This window comes from Nicotiana tabacum, chromosome 11, assembly GCF_000715075.1.
Source record: "Nicotiana tabacum cultivar K326 chromosome 11, ASM71507v2, whole genome shotgun sequence".
NCBI classification, from domain to species: domain Eukaryota; kingdom Viridiplantae; phylum Streptophyta; class Magnoliopsida; order Solanales; family Solanaceae; genus Nicotiana; species Nicotiana tabacum.
In genome coordinates, this window is record NC_134090.1 from 15,789,159 (window position 1) to 15,803,168 (window position 14,010).

Here is a 14,010-nt window from a genome sequence, read left to right on the forward strand (position 1 = left end):
TGTTATTCAACTGAAAGCAGTCTGTATTTTAACTGATAATAATAGTGTAGTTTCCTGTTATATAATTAGCAGTTATGTGTATAATTAAACTTGTTTAGTAAGGTTGATTACATATTGAATGTTGCATAATCTTGAACTGTAGAATTGGGCGTTTGAAATAACTTTGAGCATGGGCCTGGTCTAATTTGAAGGTTTGTGTGAATTCAATAGTCATCAGTAGCAATTGGATCTATGTACATGACATGAGAATTTATGAGCAAGTCTCATGACATTTAGCTTAATTATTGGTACTTTCGTCATTGGTCATAATAGTGTAGTAGAAGGTCTGCTTTTGTTTTAAGATTCTGAAATCGTTTGGAAGGCAAACCATAATTATGGTAGGTAGATTGGTATTGAAATCAGTTAGAAATCATGAGACAAACTCATTCATAATTGGCTTAGTTCATTAAAAGCAGCAGGTCTTGATAGGCAATTGGTAGGATAGATCGTTTAGGAATTTTGGAGTTCACGGCTTTTGTTAAAATGAAGGTATGCATGGTCAGTGTAGTGACTCGTTGATATTATATCAATTGTTGCAATGGAAACATACCCATCTTCGTTGGGCCGTTCGGACCGCATCAAGGCCATGAGGCAGGCCCAATATTCCTTTGAATTTGGTTCTTAGTCTATTTCAGTGTAATCCAATTCTAAATTAACTAGTCTTTTAGAGACACATAAATAAATAGGAAATCATAGTTACTTCAGGATTGCTACTAGCCTCGCCCGAATAAAATCACATACGCGGGCTGTCAACAATTGGTTATAAAAATGATTAGAAATTGGGATGGCCATTTAGCAAATTCCATGGTCTTCTTTAAAATCATATTATATTAGAATCTTTAAACTCGATTTTAATTAAATTACTTTCTTAAATTCGGGTGCGCATTGATGCGACCCAAATCCAAATCTTGATGAAGTCGAAATGTGTCGACAACCACGGGCGCATTAATTGCGACAGGGTTCGAAATGCGTTTTCGCGACATCATAATTCTTATAAAATAAATAATGATAAAAAGCGGTTTACGAATAGAATGCACATAAGTTAGAATGTATTAAAATCAGATAAAAATCAAATACAACAGTTAAGCGACCGTGCTAGAACCACAGAACCCGAAAATGCCTAACACCTTCTCCCGGGTTAACAGAATTCCTTACTCGGATTTCTGGTTCGCGGACTATTAACAGAGTCATAAATTTCCTCTGTTCGGGATTCAACCGGTGACTTGGGACACCATTAATATCCCAAGTGGCGACTCTGATTAATTAATAATTAAATCCCGTTCCGATTGTCCTTTAAATGGAAAAACTCCTTTACGCCCTTACCGGCGTAGGCGGTGTAAAAAGTAGGTGTGACATTTACATATTCAGTCATTTTCGTTTTGTGCCTCTTAAATTTTAGCTTGTGGAGTGTGTGCCCGGTGGTGTTAGTTGCGATTTATTGATTCAGGTGTTTAGTTATGAGGTTTTCATGGTTCTTGTATCATCGTCAGTGTTGTGGAGGTTTGAAACGGGTTCCTATTGGATATAAGGCTAATGGCCGGTGCTGGATTTGATTTCAGGAAGCTATTGTGATCAGAAATGTTATTATAGGCCTATGTGTGGTGTGTTCAGAAGTGTTATTGTGGGCATATCGGTGTAGGCATAAGTTGATACAGCTAGTTGAGACTGATCCCGGATATAGATTTCGAATCGGATCTTTTGGAAATGGATGGAAGATGAGAATTTTGGGCTCTAAGGCTTATTGGTATTGGTAGAAAGGCTAAATTACAGTTGAGATAGTGTCATCAGCCTTATGTAGATTGGGGTGACGTGGGGTCACCCGCAGGTGTATGTTGGAAGTGTGCATTCAGTGAATTGAGGACTTCGAGGAGAATCTTGGCACGTTTGAGGATGAACGTTTGTTTTAAGAGGGGGAGGATGTAGCGACCCGACCAGCCATTTTGAGAATTTAAACTCCGTTCGGCAGCATAAGGTCTTGAACAACTTCACATTATATGTATCGACTTGCGTGCATGGTTGAATTCAGTTACTGGATGATTCAGAGTCGAATTGTAAGAAGAAATCCAGTTTTAGAAGCTTAAGCAGTGAGAATTTAACCAGAATTTGACTTTTGTGTAAACGGCTCCAGAATGAGTTTTGGATGATGTCAGAGCTTTGTATGGTGATTTTGAACTTAGGCGTGCATTCGGATTCAGATTTGGAGGTTCGTAGGGTAATTTCAGGTATTTCGGTGAAAGTTAGAAAAGTTGAAATTTGAAAAATGGAGAAGTTTGACCCATAGTTGAATTTTATGATATTGGGGTCGGAATGTGATTCCGAGAGTTGGAACAGCTGAGTCTCGTCATTTGGGACTTGCCTGTAAAATTTGGTGTCGTTCGGAGTTGATTTGATATGGTTCGGATGCTTGGTTGCAATTCTAGGAGTATTTGAAGTTCATGATGATTTTCATGCGTTTTGGTATCCAATTCGTGGTACTAAAGGCTATTTTGGTGTTCCGATTGGGCGAGCGAGTTCATGTTATGTTTTCAGACTTGCGTGGATGTTTGGCGTGGAGCCTCGAGGGCTCGGATAAGTTTCTTACGCATTTCGGAGTGTTGGAAAAAAGTTCAGTTGTGCTGGTGTCTCTATTCTCGCATTTGCGAGGATTTCATCACAAATGTGATGACCGCATTAGCGAGATCATTCTTGCATTTGCGACGCTGGGATGGGGTAGGGGAGTTTGCAATTGCGATCAACTTCATCGCATTTGTGACTAGGTAAAATCGCATTTGTGATGCAATTGTCGCTTTTGCAAACATCTCAGAGCTCGCATTTGCGAGTCTTGTGTTGCATTTGCGACCTGATCAGAGCTAGCCAGACTTCGCATTTGCGATATTTATATCGCATTTGTGATCCTGATGTCGCAAATGTGACATCTGAGGCTGGTATTAAGTCTCCCATTTCGGGATTTAGCTTCATTTTATCATATTTTGAACCCTAGGTCCGAGGGTGGGCAATTTTGAGAGAAGATTTTCATACCAAATCATAGCGTAAGTGTCTCTAATCAATTTCCAACTATATTTTGTGATTATATCTTAGATTTAATATCAAAGTCATGAGAATCTAAAGGAAAATTTGGGAAAAATTGTAAAATCTTACAAAAATAAAAGATCATAATTTGAGGGACCAAATGGTATCGGAATTTGATAATTTTGTATGGTTGAACTCGTATCGGAATGGGTATTCAGTTTTTGTAAAATTTGTCGGGTTTCGTGGCGGGGCCCAGGGGTCGACATTTGGACAAATTTTTGGATTTTGTTAAAAAATGAGACTTTATGATCCGGAATAGTTTCTTATGAGTTTTATTTGTTCTTTGAAGTTATTTTGGTCATATTTGAGCCGTCCGGAGGTCAATTCACCCTAAGAAGTTCCTTTTAGAGTATTATTTTATCTTTTTTGAGGTAAGTATCTTGCCTAACCTTGTGTGGGGGATTTCCCCTTAGGATTTGAGTCTTCTATGTTGATTGTAGTCCGTGTACGCAAGGTGACGAGTGTGTACTCAGACTTATTTGTGGAAAATTGGCCTTTTAGGGTTCTTAGATCCTTATATGCACTGTGTATGAAGTTGTTCTTGATATGACTGAGTTCCTATTTACTAGTTTCACCTCTACATGTTTAAATTAGAATTAATTGCTTTAGGATTCACTCGTATTGCCTATTTGATTCTTATTTGACTTAATTGAAGAATTTACCTCTTCTATTGTCATGCTATCTTTTTACAAGTTTTTATCTTTATTTGAAATTATCATCATCTCATCCTTTAATTGTTTAGTCTTAATTGGGGTTATGATTATCTTTCCGTTGTTTTTCTTTAATTGAATTGTGGAATATTCTTCGTAATTATCCAACCTTAAAAGAAGTCTAGAAATTCATATTTTAGTGGACTTGTTCTTATTTGGAACTGTTGGACTCGTATTAGTTTTCTCGTTGTTGAACTGTATATTGTGGAATCGTTGTGGCATATTAGTTCCCTCCTTGTTGAACTGTTTTCTTTACGCCTAGCATTCTTTACTATGGTTATTTCATGTGAATAAGTTCTACCGTTTCTTTGTGATTTAAAGTTCTTGAGTTGATATACTTGTCGTACTTTATATTATTTTCATTGTTGTTGTTGCACTTGTTGAGGTGATGCACGAGGTTTCTGACATGCTGTAACTGTTATCTCTGTTGGTTGCGCTGCATATTTACTTTGGGACTACGGAATGGTATTCCCGGAGATCCCCCTATTCTGCATATTTACTTTGGGACTATAGAACGGTATTCCGGAAGATTCCCTTGTTCTGCATATTTACTTTGGGACTACGGAACAGTATTCCGGGAGATCCCCCTGGACATTTATATTTGGGACTACGGGACGGTATTCCGGGAGATCACATGTTGTTATTTCTGTGTTCTGAGCCATTGATATTCTGTGCTTACATTATTGTAAACATTCTACGTGTTGTCCGTTCTTTTCCTTATACTTACTAGTTGGTATGAACTATATTAGGACACTTGCACAGGCATACACATAGCTAAGCACCTTTATCGGATAAGAGGTTTTCTTGATATTGCTGAGTGTAGACGCACACCCTTGTTTACTTGCCTTCCATGTGAGAATGGATCTATTTAGCACGTGAGTCGTCAGTGTGGTTATGAGGTGTGATAGGGGCTCATGATGCCAAGTGTTAGGGTTCGGGTATTGAGACCCGTATTATATGATTTTGAGATGAGGTGTCACAGGGTGACTTATATTGGAAGAATATTTATTTGAAAAGACTACATTCGAAAGGTATTTATTTTGAAAGAACTATGTTTAAGAGATATTTATTTGAAGGAAGTATATTTCGAAATATTTTTATTGGGAAGGATTATATTCTAAAGATTTCTATTTGAAATCTTATAGGTGAAAGATTTAGATTTGAAGGATTTGACTAATTGATTGGAGTTTGTTGGCTAAGGCCTGTTGTGAAAACTGTTGTAGTTGCTGAATTGTTATTTGTCTTTACTGTATTTGTGATTTCGGATTTGGGTTATGTTCCCATTCACTCTTCTACGTCCTTATTACGATGTTCCGCTGTTACTTGTTGGTTCCTTCCTTATGGCAAACTATTGCTAGTCATATCGCATAATCTTTATAGAGATATCATGTTCTGTTGTTCATATACTTATACTTGTCAGTTTATTAGACCAGTAGGTGTCTTGACTGTTCCACGTCACTACTCCACCGAGGTTAGTCTTGATATTTACTGGGCACCGTTGTGGTGTGCTTATGTTACACTTCTGTACATTTCTTTTGTACAGATCAAGGTATTTGTTCGTTAGCAGTTGTGCGGATTCTTGCTGAGGAGACTCAAGGTAAACCTATTGCTGCGTTCGCAGGCTTCGAAGTCACCTTCCTATTTTGTATTCACACTATTTTACTTATTTTTCAAACAATTGTATTTAGAAGCTGTAGCAAACTCTATTGAACTTATGACTTGTACCAGTTTTAGCAAATTGTAAATTCTATAAAGATTTCTCTACCGAGACTGTTAGACTTTCTTTATTATTGTTGATATTCAGTAAAATGTTAGGCTTACCTAGTCCCTAAGACTAGGTGCCATCACGAAACCTAACGGAGGGAAAATTGGATCGTGACAAGGTGGCTGATCTCTCCATAACAAATTCTTAGCTTAGATTTCCAAGTCAATGCATATCTTGGTTGAAGCTCTTAAAATCACACATATCATCCCGTATGATTACCTTGATCTTTTCCAGCTTCATTTTTGGCAAATTTTGACTCTTTAAACACTTCATTTAGTCCAAGTAGGTGCTTATATTCTCAGGGTACCTTAATGATGTCATTAATATTAAATTAGACCAAAATAATATTCAAAACTTGCAGGGCTTTACATCTTGTTTGGCAGTTATGCTCGTCAAATTAATATCCCAATATTGAATTCTTTTCTGGGGGCAATGGGTAGAATATATTCAAATTAATATGTGCAATGAAAAAATGAAATAAAAAACAAAATGTACCGGTAGTATTATTTCTTACAAGGATATTAAGGAACCCAACGGGAAGTGCATCGCTCCATTACAAAAGGGAGTTGCTTAACAACTTTATACAGCATGATAAAATTAAATAAATAGATTTAATTCTTTCAACAAAGGAGAATGAAGTCCTGCAGCTCCACGACTAGCAACAAATGCTGTCTATACTTCAATAGAATCCACAAGTAGGGCAATAATGTGAGGTTTTAAGACTTTCTCCGGATGAGTGTATCCATCTAGATTGTGTATATATGTAACCTCAACAATACGTGCAAGATTGAGAATACGAGATAAAAACTCGATAGAGACATGAGTGGGCCTAAGAAGTCCTTCATTAAGATCCTTCCACGCTGCCTCAGCCATTTCTTGAAATTTAGTCATTGCCTCTTCTGTTGATATGCCATCATCTCTCATGCAACACTCAATTCCTGTTGCAATTTGTCCCCTACTTTTCTCAACCTGGAAAGGTAGATAGATTAGGGGTTAGCTTTTATATTGTCGCAATACTTTATTTGTCCAAATTATATATAATTATATAAGTTTGTGAGATACATCTCATACCTCATATGTGGCTGTGTCATCAATAACTCGGCATATTATCACACTAGCTTCAAGAATTTTAGGATTCTTTGACAACCACTCAAAATCCTGCTTTGTAACAGACTTCATGCCCAAATATGATGTTGTCGCGAGATAGTAATATGTAGTAGTTGCTAGTGCATTGCTTAGGTATTCAGAAACAGGTGGCTTATATCCTTCAATAAACCACGTTGACTCGACATTATAGTTTCTTACTACTTCTTTCATCTGTGAATATAAAATAGATATGTTTAAGTGGTAGATAATTTTGATTGAATTGTATCAAGTTTATGATCACTAAAAGACGTACAGAAGGTAAAACAAAGTGAGAAACGGGTTAAGGAAAAAACGTATTTCGATCGATAGTTAAGTTGATCAAACATACTCTTTCTATTGCATGGTAGACAATATGAGATCTTCCAGCACTAGACAATTCCTTTTCATAATCCGTGTAAAGATCTAGAATAGCTTTATAACTGATTTTCATGTAATCAGGAAGCCGATCAATTTCGTTGATATCCCATCTGTAGGATGACAAAATTAAGGTGAACTCATGCATTTTGAAAGAGCACAACTATAATGAGTAGAAGTTCGTCTTATTCTTTTCACAACGACATTCACTATCAAAGAATAAGTGAACTGATGAAGTTCATACCTTTGTATGGCATCTGTGTATGCCTCAAGTTCTTTAACTGTACCATAAGCATCAAAGGTGTCATCGACAATCGAAATCATTGATATGGTCTTAACGAGTATGACGCGAGCTTGAGAGTATTGAGGCTCAAAATAAACTCCTAATGCCCAAAAGTAGCATTCAACCACTCGATCTCTAGCATATGGAAGTGTTGTTACGAAATCCAAATCTTTCCACCACCTGCAACATAACAAACTGACATCAGTACTTGAGATATGATCAATCAAAAAGGGTTCATCGTTTTTATATGTCGCACCTTGACACTTCAGCAAGTTCTTGTTTGTGCAACATCTGGAGCAAGTTGAAATCTAATTTGGAAATCGAAGTAACACATTATTTTTCGATTGTTCCTTCTCGTAGATTGATGAGATGAAGAATCGGGTCTCGACTCTAGGAACGCCCTTGTGCAAACATTGCTCAAGGGCATGTGTCACTTGCTCCCTAAGGGGAGATTTCAAATGTTGAGCTGCAGATTCAAGATGGATAATGGAGAAAGCAAGTGCATCTTCTAAGATATCGTCAGCATGAGTCCTTACATGTGAAACTTCATACAAGCTCAATAATCCTAAGACTTCACTAGCAAGAGACTCTTTGAATTTGCCATTTTCATCTTGGAATTTTCTGAAAATTTCTGGTATTTCAAGAAAGAAAACTCAAGATTAATTTGCCTTCTTCCTATAAATTGATAACAATTTTAACAATATTAAGGCATGCTTTATGATGAACTTACCAGGAGAGATGTTGAAACCGTGTTGCCTGAGCAATCGAAATTGAAGTGCAGAAGTGCACAAATCATCGCAGTTTGAGTTTTGGTTGAAAATTTGATCCAAAATCTCATCAATTTCTTTCTCAAAGTGGTAGGCTATGCCAAGGCGTTCAATAACGTCAATCAAATTCAATGTGTCAGCCGATTTTCTTCCAGTAGCTAACAACATACTCCTCGTTTGTTCCTTCAATGCTTCAATCTCTTGAGTATACTTTTCTGCAGCCTATATATAACATTTTTGAAAGGACATAAAAATAAATGTTCAAAATACATCATCCAATAAGCACAAAGAAGACACTGGCTTTAATTTGCATGTAAGAAGAAAAATAACTAGTAAGTACCTGATTGTCAATGGAGAAAGAAAGGAAACGATCGCCCCAAAGACTAGGAGAGAAGTCGGCGACAGGGCGAACGATCTCTTCTTCTTCTTCAATCTTCACAAGATTATTACCAACTGCAGCTGATGCCATTGCTAATTAATTTATACTTTTAGTATTTGTTGCCACAAGACTAAGAGAATTTTTGGTACTTTAGAAGAAAGAAACTACTCAAATAAATATATGAGAGAGTGGTGAGTCATGAGACGATGACTCAAATGGAAGAGCAGGCATAAGTATTTATAATGGTCAGCTACAGCCATCTTCTTTTAATTTAATTATTTCTTTCGTTGCCTTGTTTGACCAAATAGTAACAAGGCGTAACCAGCAGTACTTAACAGCCTTTTTAGTTCTTCCTTGGCGTCTCAGTGTATCCAATATAATAGGAGTAGTATTTCTCTAAGTTTTTTTTACGTTAAAAAATATGTGTTGTGGGACATCATCGAAAAGAATGATTACTAATCTTTATTATAATCGTCAAACAAACAAGTTTGTGTTATGAAATAAAAGCAATTTAGTAAAACATGAACAAGAAATAAAAGCAATTTAGTAAAACATGAACAAGAAATAGAGATAGAGAGAAGGAAGAGATTTTCTTCTTCAATTGTATGTATTTTCCTATCTATTACAAGACCTTTATATAGGCATGAAAAGTGAAGAAAATATGTCATGGAATATGTCATTGAACATAGAAAATATGTCATTGAATATGTCATTAAGCATTTGACATGAAGATCATGGAGGAAGAGTAGACATCCACCATAACATGATATTTATCATAACACTCCCCCTTGGATGTCCATAAATAATGTGCCTCATTAAAACCTTATTAGGAAAAAAACCCTATGGGAAAAAAAATCCTAATGAAGGAAAAAGAGTACACATATTTAGAAATACGTCTTTTGGTTGCCTCGTTAAAAACCTTGCAAGGAAAACCCGGTGGGACAAAACCTTGTAAGGAAAAAAGAGTACACCGCGTATTAACTCCCCTTGATGAGAGCATCAGTTCACATCCTTCAGCCTTCGCATCCCAATCTTGTACACCAGTTTCTTGAAGGTTGACGTCAGTAGAGATTTGGTGAACAAATCAACCATATTATCACTTGAACGAATCTGTTGCACATTGATATCACCATTCTTTTGAAGATCATGTGTGAAAATAACTTTGGTAAAATGTGCTTTGTCTTATCTCCTTTTATGAATCATCCCTTCAATTGGGCTATGCATGCTGCATTGTCTTCATACAAAATTATGGGTAGTTTGTCACACTTCAAACCACATTTGTCTCGGATAAGATATATTATAGACCTCAACCAAATACATTCTCGACTTGCTTCATGAATAGAAATTATCTCAGTATGATTAGAAGAAGTAGCCACGATTGATTGCTTAGTCGATCGCCAAGATATGACAGTGCCTCCACATGTAAACACATAGCATGTTTGAGATCAAGCCTTGTGTGTGTCAGATAAATACTCTACATCAGCATAACCAACAAGATCAGGATTGCAATCATTACCACAAAATAAGCCCACATTGGTAGTCCCTTTTAGATAATACAATATGTATTTGATTTCACTCCAATGTCTCCTTGTAGGAGCAGAGCTATATCTTGTTAAGACATTAACTGAAAATGTTATGTCATGCCTTTTAGTGTTAGCAAGATACTTTAGTGCATTAATTGCACTAAGATATGGTACTTCAAGACCAACAAGTTCTTCATTATTTTCATGAGATCGAAATGGATCTTTATTTATATCGAGTGATCTCACAACCATCGGGGTACTAAATGGATGTGCTTTATCCATATAAAATCGCTTTAAAATCTTTTCAGTGTATGCTGATTGATTGATAAAAATTTCATCTTTCATATACTCAATTTGTAGACCAAGACAAAATTTTGTCTTTCCAAGATCTTTCATTTCAAATTCTTTCTTTAAACAGTTTACTGCTTTAAGAAGCTGTCTGGGAGTTGTAATGATATTTGAATCAACATACACAAAGATTATAACAAATTCAAATCCAGATCTTTTTATAAAGATACAAGGACAAATTGAATCATTCTTGTACCCTTCTTTCAATAAGTACTCACACAAGTGATTATACACATGCGCCTTGATTGTTTCAATCCGTATAAAGATTTTTGAAGCATTATTTAATAGATTTCTTGGAAACATTAATATGCTTCAGAACAATTTTAATCCTTCAATGATTTCCATTATACGCATATCAAGTTTTCATGTATTGCCAGATTAAAACCTGAAATAATTATATCCACCATAAGAGAACATGTCTCCATATAATCAATGTGAGGATATTTACTAATTTTCTTGTGTCACAAATCGTCTTTATATCTATCGACATGAACTTTTTGCACAAGAACACATTTATTCTTCCACTGGCTTTATATTTTCAGGTGTTGGGACTATCCGCCCAACTTCACATTTTTTCAAGTGAAGTCAATTTTCATTGCGTATTTTTCATTTGGTCAATCATTTATCTGTGCAAATTTCATGACAGATTTGAGCTAAAGATCCTCGTCAATATTAATAATATTGAGCGCTACATTATGTTAACAATATCGTCGACGATCATTTTATATCGGTTCAATTATTACACAATAAAGACATAACTTATTGAGATCTCTTTATCTCATTATTTTCAGGTACCCGAGCGTCTCATATGAGGTCTTACGAAGTGTTATGTCGTGGTACTCTTCTAGAGCACTTGCCTCCTTATTATGACCATTTTGCCCCTCTCCTTCTTCAAGGAGTTTTATCTTTGGAGCCGATTGGCCTGTTACGCTTCATACATGCCATAGACTCTGTCCCTTATGGACTTTATTCTAGCTGGAGCATTAACAGCTAAAATATGACATTTAGCTTTGGGTCAGCAAATGCGTCTGGCAATAATTTATAAATTAATTATCACTTGAACTTCAAGTGCATATTTTCTTGTACGATGATCTATATGTATTTATAATAATTCATTTCACGTATCACTTTCTCAGCTATCCATTTTCTCCCACTAATGTTGGGATCACCAACACATTTCCCAACCTTCTTTGAGAACTCATCTTTGTGCATTGTGGTGGCATAATTAAATCATATAGCACATTCATATTTCTATATAAAAATTATTTGGTTCTTGACCCTGAACCGATTGTGATAGGGAGAAATTTTCATAACTTGGCTAGATGAGTACAAGTGTTGGCATATATTAAATAATACATCTCATACCAAATTTCATTTTTGGAAGTTTTGTTCTCATAACCAATGATTTATCTATAATTGGAGCATACAATTTCCGCTAAACAAACTTAGATTTAAACTAGTATTATCAAGATAAATCATCATAATTTATATTCTGGAATTGTGCTCTAATAATTTGAGCAAGCAATCTTGCAAAAACCAAACTGCAAGTTTATAACAAATGCATATGTGACCATAAAATTGATGCATCTATTAAACTCATATAATAGTAAACGGTCCACATGGCAGGTGACTGGGCCCATATATATATCACCTTTTATTCCTTCCAGAAATCAAGGGATTCAATCCCAACCTTTAACTAGTATATCATGAGAATAAACAGCACAATAGAATTCTTGAAGAATCTTCTATTCTTCAATATATGTCAATGTAATTCTTAATTAATTTTTCGCATCATAATTGAACCGAGATGGTCAACCGGTCATGCCAATTAATATTTGTTTTAGTAAACCTCTAGTTTACTTGTGGCATATGATTCCAGCATCATGCTTATATTTGTGTAGTACAAATAGGAAGAAGATCGGGTAACCTTTCATATTTACCCAGTATGATTATAGAAATATGAAGATATTCAATCTTCCTTTCATTTATAGTCTCAATATGTCAATCACTTTGACTTATATATTTGAAACTCAAAAAGTTTCTTTTGAGACTTTACAATATCAATGTCATGAATAAGTTTATTCATCCGGGTAGTAACAAATTAGTTTTTTCGGAGTTCTTAATAACTTTTGTACTACAAGATCTTTTATCATATCATTCTTATGGTAAATGTCTCCTTCACGAATAAAATTATATCATAATAAATTGTTATGGTCAAAATCATCATAAGAAAAATCATTTCTTGCTTTAATTTTGCCTTTAATAATATTTGGTGTATCACATGTACGCGATCAATGACATATTCATGTAACCACACAATAATATTTATTCTCTTTATTTTACTCAAACCTCCCTTAGAGGTGAGTTGTGTGGTATTCATATAATCATGAATTGCATGTCTTTATTCATTGCTTTTATTATATATTGTCACATTCAACTTTAGGAATGGGTTTGCATTCTCAATGTTTATCACAAGTCACATTCTCTTCAAGGAATGAATCATAATCAGCGATGTTCTTTATTATTTTCATACCAATTTGATGGTAAGCATTTCCTTCACATTTTGAAGGACTATTTTGAGAACTCTTATTGTTCTCCTTTTATAATCATAGTGATGATTATTATTATTTTGAACGCTCTCGTTCATTGTTCAACCACTTGTCTTCATTTAGACTTATTATGCACTGCTATCACATTTACTTCAAGAATGTAGCAAATCAAGTGGGACAATTTTCATGCCTTTTCATGAAAAATATATTATTTTTCTTTAGTCATCATTATATCATAAATATGGTACATTGGGACTCAAACCCAATATCTTACCAATATAAAGGCATGTTAGGCCATAATAAATTGGGACTCAAACCCAACTCTTATCATTATGGAGCATCAAGACTTGATCCCGATGTCTTACCCTCAATCAATGGCATAATAGGCTAAACAATATTGAGATTCATTCTCAAGACTTAATTTCAATCACAAGCCAAGAAAGTTATACACAACTAATTTGCATCTTAGCAAATCAAATTTGCTTTATTAACTAAGTGTACAAATCTCAAATCAGCGTAAAGCTTTATTAATCATTTGTATCATCTATATGAAAAACAACCGTTTGTAGTCAGAATATTTTTTCTAAATTCTATTAGAGTTTAAAAGGATCATAAAATCATTGTCAAATATTTATTGAGTCTCTCTAAAAAATATTGTTGTTTACGGGGTATACCCTACCTATTGGATTTGATTAAACGCCATGACTTTCCTTCACTCAATTCAACCAAGCAATTAGTGAATAAATTTATCAAAAGTACACCATATAGGTAACAATACATATATATAGTACTAATACATAAATTCAACATTTATATTACCTGAAAAGTGACATTATAGGTCACAACTTACCAGTTGTAGCTTGTGCATCATTCATATAAAATACTTAAAAATGGTAAGTCAGTAGCAAGCATCAAGTAGGTCATGGATACTCAAAAATACCTCTTCTAGTAGTCATACTAATCATTGTTTGCTTTCAAATGATACGACCATAAATTATGAAGTATACTTTCTCAATAGCTGGTTTGTTTTTTAAATTTCAAAGAAGTAATTAATCAATCTAGATAAAGATGTGAAGTA

The 14,010-nt window shown here is 35.0% G+C and overlaps 1 pseudogene; it reads right to left on the minus strand.

Moving 5' to 3' along the window:
* Window positions 1–6,061: 6,061 nt before the first annotated feature.
* On the minus strand, window positions 6,062–9,119 carry LOC107813463 (5-epi-aristolochene synthase-like; annotated as a pseudogene).
* Window positions 9,120–14,010: the final 4,891 nt, after the last annotated feature.